Raw genomic sequence first — 14,215 nt, 5'->3', positions numbered from 1 at the left:
AAATGAGTAAGTTTCCTCTAAAGTCAAATGACCGGTGGTTTTGGAAGTCAGACTTAGTACCTGGGAAACGTCAACACAAGCCAACAGGTTTTGATGCGCCTGAAATTTCGGGGTCATTTTGGGAAGCCGCCCCGCCTAAATTTCCAGTGGTGCGCTTGCTTGCACCTGGCGGCTATTGGCAGAATCATTTCAGTAGCTGTCTGAAAGGCCAGCCAGGTTTTCTTTTTCTTTTTTTCCAGTAGCCATTTGTGAAATGAGGAGGAATGGAACGTTACGTCAGCCCCCTTGCTCAGGGCAACGTTTGCCGAAATGAATGCATGATTAAGTTTATTGTTTAGCAAACAGTTCCGCAGACAGAGGGGGGAATGGTTACAATAGCACTTGGCAAATAATTGCAGTTGGGATGAGAATGAGTGTCTGCAATGCAGAAGAACTGCAAATAACTCAGCAGGCCGATAAAAGAGTGGCGGGGGGGGGTGCATACTTGCAAATATCTACTCCATGCACACACAAGAGAAAGGGAAAGCACACCATGTTTTCAAAGCACGGTTTGCAAATAATGAAACGAGATGCCTTTCGCAATTGGCTGTGAATAAAAATCTTCCCCCTGAAAAGAATTCATCATACTTTTCGTCTTGTCTCTAAGCAAGCCAACGTGGATGTGGGGGAAAGTTGCATGACCCCAGTTGAGTTGATGTTAAAAGCTTTAAATTGAATTACTTTGGCAGAAATCTTTTCTTTTCTTTTTAATTCTTGGGAGGGAAACAGAACTCCTGACAAGGCGTAACAGATGTTGAAAATTAGGAGCGTTTAGGCAACATTATAATTGCTAAACATGGGGAAATGGTTTGTAATTGCTTTTGCAGGGTGGCTTCAAGGTGTGTTCTCCCAATTTTTTTCTTTTACATTTGCCATGAAACCTCCAATCAGGGATAGTCAAGCACTCACACATGGACTTGTGTGAGGCCAATGCATTATCAACTAGTTTTAATGAATTCATTAATTAACTTCATTAATGGTCAGCCCCTCTTGCTGAGACTCTAAGCTAATTACAAAATCTGTAGTAGGAAAGTAGCAGGTAGTAAGACAGTTTTGTCACTTGCAAAACTGAGGAAGGATCCCTGTAGTCCGAAATGGCATGGTGGGCTGGTTTCGTCTTTTCTATTTGCATTTGCCATATTAATTGACCAAGTGACTTTCTCCTTGCTAATATTGCCCATGTATACTTGGTGATATTACACAAAAAGATTTCATTTGAGACTGAGATATTATTTTTTGGTGGGGGGGTGTCATTACATGATTTCTCTTTGTTTTGTTTGCTCTATTACTGTGCACCCCCCTTTTATGGTTTAAAAAGGAAGCAATGCTCTCTTTATATTAAAAAAATACAATGTTTTTGGGAAGGGGGAGTCAGCTTGTTGTCTAGGGTCTTATCTGCACTGGGCTTTTGAAGCATATTTGGCTTCATTAAAAAAACAGCAATCTGCACCTGACCTCAATCTTCACTCTGACACTGCTAACTCCACCCTCCCCCCCCCAAAAAAAAAATCTGCACTGCTCAGGATCAACCACAGAACCACACTACTTATTCACCAAAGTATCTGAGAGTTTAATTCTTTGCTTCATCAGAGAAATGTGGGCCCATCCCACTCTCTTTGGGGTGCAGACGTCACAGGGATGTGTTTAGTTACATTCTGATCTTTCATAAAATATAATTTGTTCTTCATATTGCCCTCCCATGGAAACTCAGCTCCAACAATCAACAACTTTTGTGGAAACAAAAGAAACTGAACACAGATAACCAGAACTGGATAATTTATATACGCATTCATGATTCCCACCAACACGTGCAATTGGCTATTAACAAAGGCCCATGATTGGATCATTAGTATGTTCACTGATTGACTGTATGCTTGATCCAGTCAACCCTGGACACAGTCTCTACATGTCCACAGGCACAACAGTCAGGGTTTCAAACTAGGGTTGGGAGACCCAGGTTCTATTCCTCACTCTGCCATGGAAGCTTTCTGGGTGTTTTTGAGACATTCTCTCTCTCTGCCTACCTCTCAGGGTGGCTGTTGTGAGGCTAAAATTGAAAAGAGAACAATATTATGAGCCCAACCTAGATCCCATTTAGGGAGAGAAGAAATGGGGGTGTATGAATATATATGTGTGTAACAAAGGGAATTATGACTCTTGACAGCTTATACCCTGAACTAGTTGTTGGTATCTGAGGTGCTATAAGTCTCCAATCAAACTACAACTAACTATGATGTATCTTCTTATAAACTTTAAAAAAGAATGTCTGCATGGGATTTGGGGTCAAACATGTGTGGTGACCATGCACCAAATCTTAGCTAATCTACCATTATTCCAGAGTGAAACAGACAGGAATAACTCTACTTAGGGTAGCCCCATGAGAACCTGCATGTTGAGTTGAGGCCAGGGCTCAGTAGGAGAGCAACAGGTCTACGCACCAAAGGTCCCAGGTTCATTTCCAGGTGCCTCCAGAATCTGATAGGGGGATGATATGAAAGACTTCGAAGATCCTACAACCATTCTGCACACATTAGATAATGTGCTTTCAATCCACTTTAGAAGCAGATTTTCCTGTTCCACACAGGAAAATCAAGCTGTGAAAGCATTCTGAAAGTGCATTATCCAATGTGTGTGGTCAGTAGAAAATACTCAACTGATTGCCCAGGATGGGTGGCCGGGTTAGTCTGTCTGTAGCAGGAGAAAATAGCAAGAGTCCAAGAGCACCTTCAAGACTGACGGGGAAGGCGTTTTCAGGAGTCACCCGTCGAAGCTCCTCCCCTGCCACAAATTTTACTAGCCTTTAAGTTCCTCCAGGACTCTCACTCTCTCCTATTGACTTGGTTAGTTCAAAATGCCATAGAGGATGGGGAGAGTTTTTATTTTTTTTAATCCCCACCCCTCTGCATTCCCACTGCAAATCTTCCTCCAGTCCATGGCTGCCAGCAATGGCTGAAGGTTGAGTCATGGCAGTTCCTGCATCTTCCCTGGTTCCATCCAAAGAGATATTTTTGAGCTATTGGACTCAACACTGGTGAATTTGGGGTGCAACCAACGCTCCAGTGGTGCTGTTCCCCTCCCTGTCCCCCTCACAGATTTCCCAGGAACCCATTGGACGTGGGGTAAACAATTTGCTCTGGTTTCCTTTTTATTTTACTCAGAGCTCCCTTCTCCTCCCCCTTTGTGTCTCCCTCCTCCTTTCCAGTTCAGCTTTGGCAGTGAGGTGGTTCCCCAACCCCACAACAATTCTGGGTAGCATCAAAGCTCGCCCCCGAACCCCAGTGTGCAAATTATAGTCCCCGTTAAAATCATCATCACCGCGGTATCGGAGGTTAGTAAAACATATTGCTTGGGCTATAAAACACTCTCAACTAGTCTTCCAAATGTCTTGCCTCCAGCTAGCGCTTAAATTAAAGTTTGAGACAGCTGGCACTGGAATCAGAATAAACAGGGCTTTTTTTGCACAAAGGGGGCTGATGAACCACGATTATTGTTTTCATAATTTATCGCCGATGTACGGTGGCGTGCTCAGATCCAGCTCAGGCGCCTCGCCGGCTTGCAACAGGTGAGGCGATTCCACGGGAAAGCGGCGGCCTTAAATTATCCCCAAAACAATGGGATCCCTAATAAGCGTTCCATAAAACAGCAAGGCTTCTGTAATTTCCATAATCTGGATTTAATTTGTTTGCCGGCGCCGTGCGAGCGTTGTTTGTTTCCGAGCACGCCTTCGGTTGCCAGTCAGGGTCTCCTGCTGACATCCCTGGAACGGAGGCTGTTCGGGGATGCCTCCGAGGGTCACGCCTTGGGTGGCATTTGCCAGAGCGGAGCCGGAGAGGACAAAAAGGAGACCTCGAGGAGCCCAAAGCGAAAAGGCCCAGCTGAGAACCTCGTAAACCTTCACACTCTATTAATACTCATTCTCTCTTCCAAGAGGCCCCCTGGGAACAGTAGCCCAGGTGGGGGGTGGAGACAGGCATCTCTGATAAAGAGGGCCCTTGCGAAACTACACTTCCCAGAATCCTTTGGGGGAAGGAAGCCATACACATGCCAGAAACTAAAGATAGCTGCATTGAGGGATGTCAGGGCACAGCTGGATTCTGGCCACCGCACAGGATTTGCAATGCAAGAGAAAAACAGAGGTGGCTGGCCACTGCTTGCCCCTGCAATGCAACCTTGGAGGTCCCCGGGGGTCTCCCATTCAAATATTACCTAGGGCTGACTTTGCTTGGTTTCTGCCCAGGGCAGGAGAGATATATTCACCATTAATATGTGGCATTTAAAAAATGAAACAGAACACAGCATTAGTTATTGTTATTAGTTAATGCATGCACCTTATTAATGACCAGTTATACGTCAAATGTTCAAATCTTAGCTGTCTTCCATTTTTGTCTCCTTTTGCTTCAGCACCTTTTGCTGCAGGCCAGGAATGTGAATGAAAACTCAGGTGTGCCAGCTGGGGACCATAGAGTGTAAAACAATAGTACAAGGGAGGGGGTGGGCTGGAGGGCATTGTTCTTCCCTGTCCATATTTCCCAGGCAAAAATCCCTTCTTATCGGAGGTGGAGGAAGCTAGGAAAAATGACACATATTCAGCCATCCATGCGTAGAGCTTTTCCTGCGTGGTGGCAGCTACAAGCACAGATAGCTTCAAGAGGGAATCGGTTAAATATCTGAAGCAGAGGTCGAGCAGTGGCTCTTAGAATAAGGTTTAGATGGAACACTGTGCCTGGGGCAGGGATGCTCTGTCTTCTTGGGGTTTTGGAGGGCACAGTGGGAGGGCTTCTGAAGTTCAGGCCCCACTGATGGACCTTCTGATGGTGCCTGGGATTTGGCCACTGTATGACACAGAGTGTTGGGCTGGATGAGTCATTTTCTTGGTCCTGCATGGCTTCTCTTGTGTGCTTCCCTTCTCTCCCTTTCCATAGCCCCTCTGAGCCTTGGGAATAGCATTCCCTGGTTCCTAAGGTGGGTGTGGAGGAATAGATCTGTGGGTCAGCATGCTGCAATAGAGAAATGCTCCAGAAGTGAGCTTCAGGGGGGTCCAAATGGTGTGTGGACCAGTCCTTAAAAAATTGGCTTATAGAAGGTCACTCAATGAGCTGGAGTGACCTTTTAACCCATAGCTATTTGTTTATTATAATTATATACCTACCTCCCCTTGCAACTCAGTGAGGTTTACAGAGAACACGAAAACTATAAGGTAGATACGATTCAGGTTTGGTAACTACAGAAATTAATAACAACAGTGGTGACAGCGATAACAATAACATCATTGCTAACTGATAACTGAGCTATTCCATCAACTCCTACAAATTAGTCAGTGCAATATGCCCCATAGTGTACTTGGTGGCCATATCTGAGGAGGGTTGTTCTGGGGCCCAGCAGCTGTTGTCCAATCCATCAATTAGCATCGACCAAATGCCTGGTGGAAGAGCTCCATTTTGTAGGCCTTACGGAACTGTGCTAGCTTCGGCAGGACCCCGATTTCTGCTGGGAGCTCATTCCACCAGGTGGGGGCCAAGACAGAGAATGGTTTGACCCTGGTTGAGGCCAAACAAGCTTCTTTTGGTTCAGGGATCCACATCCGGTTGGTGTTGGCTGAGCATAATGGACCGCCCTGAGCTGTATGAGAGGGCAGGGGCTGACAGGAGCTCATGGGAATTGTATTCCATGGACATCTGGGTAACCACAGTCTCACTACCCTTGGAGTGGACCATACTGACTTTTATTGGCCAATGATTTTGGTTCCGTATAAGCAGCTTCATATGTGCTCCAGCCAACGTTGCATGAATCCTTCGGGTGTCACTGCTCACTGTAGACCAGGAATAGTCAAACTATTCGCTGGCAGGGGCTCCTGGGAATTGTAGTCCATGGACATCTGGAGGGCCGCAGTTTGACTCCCCCTGCTGTAGACCCATCGGTCCATCTCTAATCGTTTGGGCTTAAATTGGGAGCCGTGGACATAAACTTTTAATGAATGTTTCTCAAGTTGGTTTGGTGTCTTTCCATGCGGCGGTGTGTGCTGACAAATTAATCCAATTAACAAAGGTGAAAGTTTATAATTGGGGTTAACTGGAGTCCGCGTTCTTATTGTTCAAGCCATCCCGTTGTCTTCTCCCTTCAACAAACGCATTGTGGTCACTTGCGCCCATCTGCCAACCTGAGCACCAAAATCCAGGAGCCAAGTAACAGTTAGAGTTCTAGAGGAATATTTTCTTTTTATGACCAAATTGATGAAATTGATTTCCCCCCCCCCAAAAAAAGGGAGGAAAGACCCCCTTTCTTCCTTTCTTTCTCGACCTACAGTACTTTAAAATAGCTCAAGTCCCTATTGTCCTTCACAGTTCGCAGAACAGTTGAAAAAAAAAAAAGGAATGCATCTTTTGTGAGCCTGCACCCCAGACTCTGCCTTTTAATAGGCACGCTAATGAGATTCGGGGGCTTCATTTCCCAGCATGCTCAAAAGTCCAATCAATCTTGCTTGTCCCTCACCCGGGAGAAGCACTCCAAGCTCGGGACTCAAAACGTAGGCTTCTAAACAAGTTCAGCCTGGGTGTTGTTGAAGAATACCTCTCCGTTTTTTAAAAACACGCACATTCATGTTGTCCATCCAATCGGTTTGGTCTTTGTGTTGATCAAATCGGTGATAGGTAAAGGTAAAAAGGTAAAGGTATCCCCTGTGCAAGCACCGAGTCATGTCTGACCCTTGGGGTGACGCCCTCTAGCGTTTTCATGGCAGACTCAATACGGGGTGGTTTGCCAGTGCCTTCCCCAGTCATGACCGTTTACCCCCCAGCAAGCTGGGTACTCATTTTACCGACCTCGGAAGGATGGAAGGCTGAGTCAACCTTGAGCCGGCTGCTGGGATTGAACTCCCAGCCTTATGGGCAAAGCTTTCAGACGGATGCCTTACCACTCTGTGCCACAAGAGGCTCTTCAAATCGGTGATAGAGTGTCTCAAAAGTGGATCATCCATGACCTTCGATTATAGATAACCTTCTCATTTCCCTATGGACAGATTCAAGTGGGTAACCTCCCACGTTGGTCCGTAGCTGCCGAACAAAGGGGCACCTTTAAGGCCAGCAAAGTTTCATTCTGAGTACAAGCTTCTGCGTGCATGCAAACGTCTTGGGCTAGATTCTGGTGGGTCGCCATACTTGTCTGAAGCAGCGGAACAGACTTTGAGTCCAGGGGCAAACTTGAAGAGCCAGTTTGGTGTAGTGGTTAGGAGTGTGGACTTCTAATCTGGCGAGCCGGGTTTGATTCCCTGCTCCCCCACAAGCAGCCAGCTGGGTGACCTAGGCCCACCAGCCCTCCCCGGAAAGTCTGTATCGCTCAGCTCACTTGTTGTATGATATTGAAATGGATTGGTTCAACCATCAGCATTCACCAATGCCCAAGATGCACCAAGGACCTGTGGGGTAGATTAATAGCCAGAATTAATTAATTAGCCTCATTTCTTCCCGAATTGTACCTTTCACTCTCTCTCTCTTGAATTTTATTTTTTTTTCCCCCTTGCCCTCTCTTTCCTCTTTTGACCTGGGTCTTGAAGAATAATTTCCTAGAAGGTTTCACAAATCCTGTAAGGACAGTGTCTATCTGCAAACATTTCCCCATACATTGGATCGGGAGTGACTGGAATTATATCTTTAAATGGATTTTAGATCTAGAGGATTATTGCGTCCCCCCCCACACACACACACACATACACACGCGCGCAATTTGTGACTGTAACTGTGAATGCAGAGGTGTATGGAAGCATTTCATGATTGTGGGTTAGAGATGCTGGCCTCTGGGTGGGACCTGGGGATGTCCCGGAATTACAGCTCATCTCCAGACTGCAAAGATCAGTTGCCTTTGGAAGGGTGGAGCTGCTTTGGAAGGGTGGAGTCTACGACATTGTGTCCCATGGAGGCCCCGGTCCTCCCCAGTCCTCCTCTGTCCTCCCCATCCCCAAATCGCAGGAGTTTCTCAACTTAGATGTGGATACAGTACACGGACCCCCATCTCCTGCTATGCGAAAAGCCCATCTCCACTGATGCCCCCTACAGGTCACTCTTCGTATTCTGCTCAATCATGAACGCTGCAGATTCAAGGTATGAGCATTCATGTGCACACACACTTCCTCAGATGCGAAGAAGTGTGTGGGCACACAAAAGCTCATACCTTGAATTAAAAAATTGTTGGCCTTCCAGGTGCCCCTGGGCTCTAAATCTGTTCTGCTGTTTCCAAACAACAGGGCGACCCACTAGAATCAAACTGCAGATCTGGCATATCCCAAATCTTTGGAGGGTGGGCTGCATGGCCTTATAACCCTTCTGAGATCCCTTCCTCCTCCCCCCCCCCAAAAAAAAACCTCCAGGAATGTCCCCACTCAGCATTGGCAAACCTCCTCCTCGGATATTTCTAAACTCCGCTTTCTCTCCTGTCAAAATAAAAAGCTCCCAGCATCGAGGGCTGCCTTGGCCAATGTGGGAAACAGCTGGGGAACTTCGCTTTAATGATTGGCAGATTCCCACCCTAGCTTCGCAAGGATGGATATGGAGGTGTCACCCAAGAAATGCAGCCCAGGGGCCCGAACCAGGGGAAGGGAGAGCCGGGGAGAGGGAGAGGGAGAGAGAGAGGTGAGTTCATGAGGCCAGCAAGACGGAGGTTAACAATACTGCTTAAGATCAAGGGCTTAAGTGCTGCGATACCGCCAGACTCGAAAACTTTAATTTACTGTCACTGTTAGCCCCCTTTGAGGTTTATGGTAGTATTTATACACACAACATCAATCACCCGAAACAAGGAGGGGGGATTTATAGTTTGGTTTAAAGACTGCAAATGCAATGTAATGCAAATGGAATGCCTCATGGGCATTTACGTTTAATGGGAAAATTACACATGCAAAAGATTGGTAGAACAAATTTTAAATTGACTTTATTACATCAAGTGCTGGGGCGGGGGCGGCAGGGGGAGTGGGGTGTTCCTTTGGTCTTCCAGAGAGGAGGGCCTTCAAAACCCACACGTGTTTGCAGATTCAGAGGCACTGTAAGAAGGGATCTCTCAGAGGGGGTTGGGGGAACTGAACTTTGGGCCCCTGGAAGGAAGTTCTGCAGGGCGACCCTCCCAACCAAAACAAGGAGGGGAGTTGCAGGAGAACTCAGCAAGAAAGCTGTCAATGTCAGGGCTTCACAACTTTGACAGAGACTGTGCTTAGCATTCAAATGCAGGCCACCCCCAAGCAACAAGTGGGGTGGGGGGGGCGGGGTAGGGAATCTACTGGGAGCAAAGAAGCAAAGCAGCAGCATAACTTCTGACATCTGCCGGCAGTGATGCCAGCACATGGCCGCTCTGGTATTTGGGCAAAAGCTCTAAGATAGAAGTCATGATTACCATAGAGTCTTTGCCCAAATGCCAGAGTATCCCCGTGTTGCTGGCAACTTGATATTGGAAGGGACGTCACTGTGGTGCTGGCAGTGCAAGCCTAGGACAGTCAGCTGCTTGGGATGGGACCCCGAAGTGGGGTAACCTGAAGGAGCCCAGGAGTCTTGGGTCAACTGCAGTGATGTGATGGAAACAGATTGCCTGGTCTGTCCAGAGTGGTTTATAGCATATTCAGCTACTGCTGATTTCTCTCTTTGTTTTTGTCTGCAGTGTCTTTCATGTTCTTTTATTCTTGTCTGAATGCTCCAGATTTTTGTTAAAACTGTTTTGGTTTTTGTGAATTGTAATGGCTTCTCTATATGGTCTACCATAGTAGCTTTTGGTTTTGCCCAGTATTTCTGTGTCTTCAAATAAGAATTTATGTCCATATTGGTTTAAAGCTGGTTCAACTACTGCTGATTTCTCAGGTTGCTTTAGTCTGCAGTACCTTTCATGTCCATTTATTCTTGTCCGAATTCTGCATTTAAAAAAAAACTGTATTGGTGTTTGTGAACTGCATGTTCAGCAACTCCTGATTTCTCCCCAATCCTCATCCACATGCAGCCAGTTGTGACCTTAATCACAGTTCTCTCAAAGATTTCTCAGCCCCACCTCTCCATTCTGTCATGGAAACTGGCTGGGTGACCTTAGGCCAGTGGCATACTCTCCACCTAACCTACCTCACAGGGTCATTGTGAGGACAAAATGGAGAAGTAAATGATGTAAGCTGTTTTTGGTCCCCGTTGGGGAGAAAGGCAGAGTTTAAATGAAGTATGAAATGAATAAAATAAGAGATAATGATCAGTAAAACTTGTTTCTGGGCTATTTTCCTGCAGTCAATGAGAATTTGGTTGCATTTCTTGGCACGCCCTTAGAGGCCTGCTCCCCTGACGGCTTGTGGCCATCAAAGACGACTTCCGAGCCCCCTCTTGGCTGGAGAATTATCACAACATCGGGGCCGATGCTGAAAACCCAAATCTGCCTGTTGCTTCCAGCTGAAAGGAGGAGACGTTTGAATTGATGGCTTCCCTGTTCCGAAACTCAGCCAATTCCTGGCCCGCGCCAAAACATAAACCAGATTGCATCAGGACAGGGTTTTTCATAATTTCCTCAGATTAGGTTTTTATTAATGCCTGTCAACAGTGAGCAATAGGCATTAACAGCTGCTGCACGCCAGGCCGGCGCTGACTTCATTGCTAATCTAAAGCTAACAGTAAGCCCCTTTTGCCGGGTGGCTGCTGGCAGGAGAACGGGCCCCTGTCTACTGTCAGCTCCAGAGAGGTGGGTGGCTCTTTCCTTTCTTCAAGCTTGGATCTCCGTGGTGACCTCGAGCATGAAGGGAACAACCAGGCGCCCAGGAGCACCCTGAAAACAAGCACGGTTTTATTGATGCACACAAATGCTTACACCTTGAATAAAACCTGGCTGGTCTTCAAGGCGCCCCCGGATTCAGACTTTGTTCTGTTGCTGCAGACCGACATGGCCGCCCCCCCCCCGGAGCTCCCCAAAGAGGTGTGTAAGCACGTACAAACTTATACCATGCTTTCTCAACCAAGGTTTCATTTGAAAAACTGGGACTTCTAGATGGCCCTGAATGGTTGGGAGTTAATTAAACATGTATTTATTTATTTATTTATTTATTTACTTACTTATTTATTTATTTATTTGTTTATTTGTTTGTTTATTTATTTATTTATTTATTTATTTATTTATTTATTTATTTATTTATTTATTTACATTTGCTTTCTTTTTTTCTTGCTTGCTTGCTTGCTTGTATATTAATTATATTTCTATACTGCCCTCCCTTTCGGCTCAGGACAGTTCATATCGGGCGATGTGTCCATCTAACAACCTTTCTCAATTTTGTTTCGCATTGTGAAACCCCTGAAACATTCTTCAGGCTTTGAGAAGCCCCAGGAATGGCACGATCATGCAGAAAACGGTTGGGGAGAACAGCTGTAGACACGCCCACCTGACGCCCCTCCCCTTCCCCTCTCCTCCAGGCCTGTCATTGGCTGGAAGGTAATCCTTCCAGGGCTGTGAAGAAACCAAGGTTTTCACAAAACCCTGGTTGTGAGGGACTGCCCTGCAAGTAGGATTGGGTGAGCAAGAGTGTGAAGCCTAAGATCGCCCACTGGGCTCTCGTGGCAGAGGGAGGGCTTCAGATCTGGGTCTCGAAAATCCTAGTCCAATATTGTGCTGGTTCTTTAAATGTTTAAATACATACCCACCCCTCTTAAAATATTTGGAATCTACAAGTCGAGGGCATTCACTGTGGACAACTTACACCCATATGTGTGAAACACAAGAGTTTTTCACCAAACGGAGAAGTGGGTCGCAGGCCTAATGTGAGTCGAAATGACGGAAGGATCCGGCCCGCGAATGCTGAATGGATAAAACCGAAATTGTGTTGGCCCGACAGAGATAGATGGGGGTAAAAAAAAAAAATCCTTCCGCTTTCCAAGCAAATTTGTGAACCTCAAAGAAGTCATAATTGATGAACTGTTTTCTAAACTTCCCCAAGAAGACCAATTTTGTCAGCTTCAGTTTATGTGCAAAGTCAGCCTTTCACGGTGGCGTTGAAAAATTAACCAACATTTCAGCGCGGTTAATTGCCTGCGCGACGAACATTTTCTCCATTCTCCTCCCCCCCCTCCCCTTTTGTCTTGCAAAATTGTATTAGCAACTCAACTCAAAATGATCAGTGGAAGAAAGATGGCCCAGCCCGGAGGTGGGGGCTGAAAGTTCTGGCTAGCTGGCCGTGCACGAGTTTCCGACACCGGACCCTGCAGAGTGGTTGTCATGAGAATCGGAAGAAGTGGCAGAATGACAGAAGCCCCCTTGCATCTCCTCTGGGGAGAAAGTGGGTTAGAAACTGTGCTGACACATAAATTGGTCATAACTGCTTTCCATTATGCACACGCAAGATAATGCACTTCTAATGCAGTTTAGCAGTTGATTTTCCTATTCAGCACAGAAAAATCCAGCGGCAAAAGCAGATTGAAAGTGCATTACCCTACATGTGTATAATGGGCCTGTGAATCTTGCCAGGTCCCTTCTGGTCACCAGTGGGTCCTCCTGTCCCCCCACCGTCCCTGTCCCCCCACCTGTCCCCCCTGGTCACCTGTCCCCCCACCGTCCCACTACTAGTCAACTGGCCAGCACGGTGGGGGCTTACCTGGAGAAAGAGTGAGGCCCAGTCAATATTGTAGCAGTGCATCTACTCAACATCATTTCTGACATGACCCAAATGTGGCATCATTGTATCAGCAATGGAGAGGTGAGGCTCTGGTATTTGGGGTGAAATCTGTCTGGCAGAAGCCAGATTTACCATAGAGTTTCCCCCTAATACCAAAGTGTTGTCACAATGTCGCTGCATGATGACATCACTCCCGGGTTATGCCAGAAGTGATTTAGGCACATTTCTGCTACATCGACTGGGCCTCCCTCCCACTCCTGATAAGTCTTAGGGATACCAACCTCCAGGCAGGACCTGGAGATCTCCCAGAATTACAGCTCATCTCCAGCCAACAGAGATCAGTTCCTCACAAAGAATAGCTACTTAGGAGATGGACTATATTGATGGACTATATCCGCAGGCTCCACCCCCAAATTCTCCAGATTTTTCCCAACCCAAACCTGGCAACCCTGCTACTTTCAAAGCATCCATTTCTCTCCATGGGAACTTCTCTTTGTCCTCTGGGGATGAACCATAATTCCAGGAGATCCCCAGGCCTCAGTGTCCCTTCTCCACTTCCCCAGTGTCTCCCGAGTCCCCCCTTCTCCCAACCGCCCCCTTTCATATCCTGGTCACTCCTGCTTTCTGCCACAAGAGCCTTCTTTCCCCAGGTGCCTGCAACCTCCAGGCCAGCTTGCTCCAAGAGGCTCCGTGGTCCGCTGCCTCCTTTTCTTCACCACTGAAGCATTTCATTGCCGTCGCATTGATGGGGAGGTGTTTGGTTACACCGGGATCAATAGCTCCGGGCTGTCCCCACATACTGATTAGCTTGTCAATCAGAGCCGGAGGGGAGGGGAGGGGGTACGTGGAGGCAGCAGAACTCCAGTTCTCCCTGGGCCACCAGTTTGAAAAGCCGAGAATGCAGAAGGGGCTGAGTGAGGCTTTCGCCATCACCTGTTGCTCTCTAACATGTGCAAAGTGCATTAACCTCTTGGCTGAGAGAGGTCGGAAAGGTCACCCATGCGAGAGGGAAGGGGAATCTTTGCAGTGGTTGAAGAGATGGGGGGGGAGGTGAGAGGAAGAGGAGAAGGATTGGGTGTGTTTCCCTCAGATACAGGAGTCCAAAACACGCTCCTGCAATGCTTCTGACTTACAATAGCCCCAGCAAGGGGCCTTAAAGGCAAGTGAGAAGCAGAGGTGGGTGGCCCTTTCCTGCCTCTTCCTTGGTGGTTCCCATCCAGATACTGACCTTCTCCGGTTTTCGAGGTCTAACAAGGTCAGTCCCCCTGTACCATGCCGCCACACCTTCCCAAGCAGGGCAGAAGATATCTAAATAAATCATCCACGTGCCAGTCCACGCTATGGCCCAATGCCCGTCGATGCTCCTTCCAAGTGAGCAATCGGAAGCAAATGCTCGCAATGAATATTCAAAAGGTATCCAAATTTCCAGCCGTGCCTATCTGGCTTTGGAGTGCGAAATTTGACTTCCAAATCCAGCTGCTGTGGGCAAATGCATCTCGTGGCCGCTTGATAGGCATCGGGCGTAAAATAACAGCTGTCAAACACTGACAAATCTTCCGTCGCTGCCTGTTG

Source organism: Paroedura picta, chromosome 18, assembly GCF_049243985.1.
Source record: "Paroedura picta isolate Pp20150507F chromosome 18, Ppicta_v3.0, whole genome shotgun sequence".
In the NCBI taxonomy this organism is placed as follows: Eukaryota; Metazoa; Chordata; class Lepidosauria; order Squamata; family Gekkonidae; genus Paroedura; species Paroedura picta.
Note: the sequence above shows the minus strand (reverse complement) of the source record.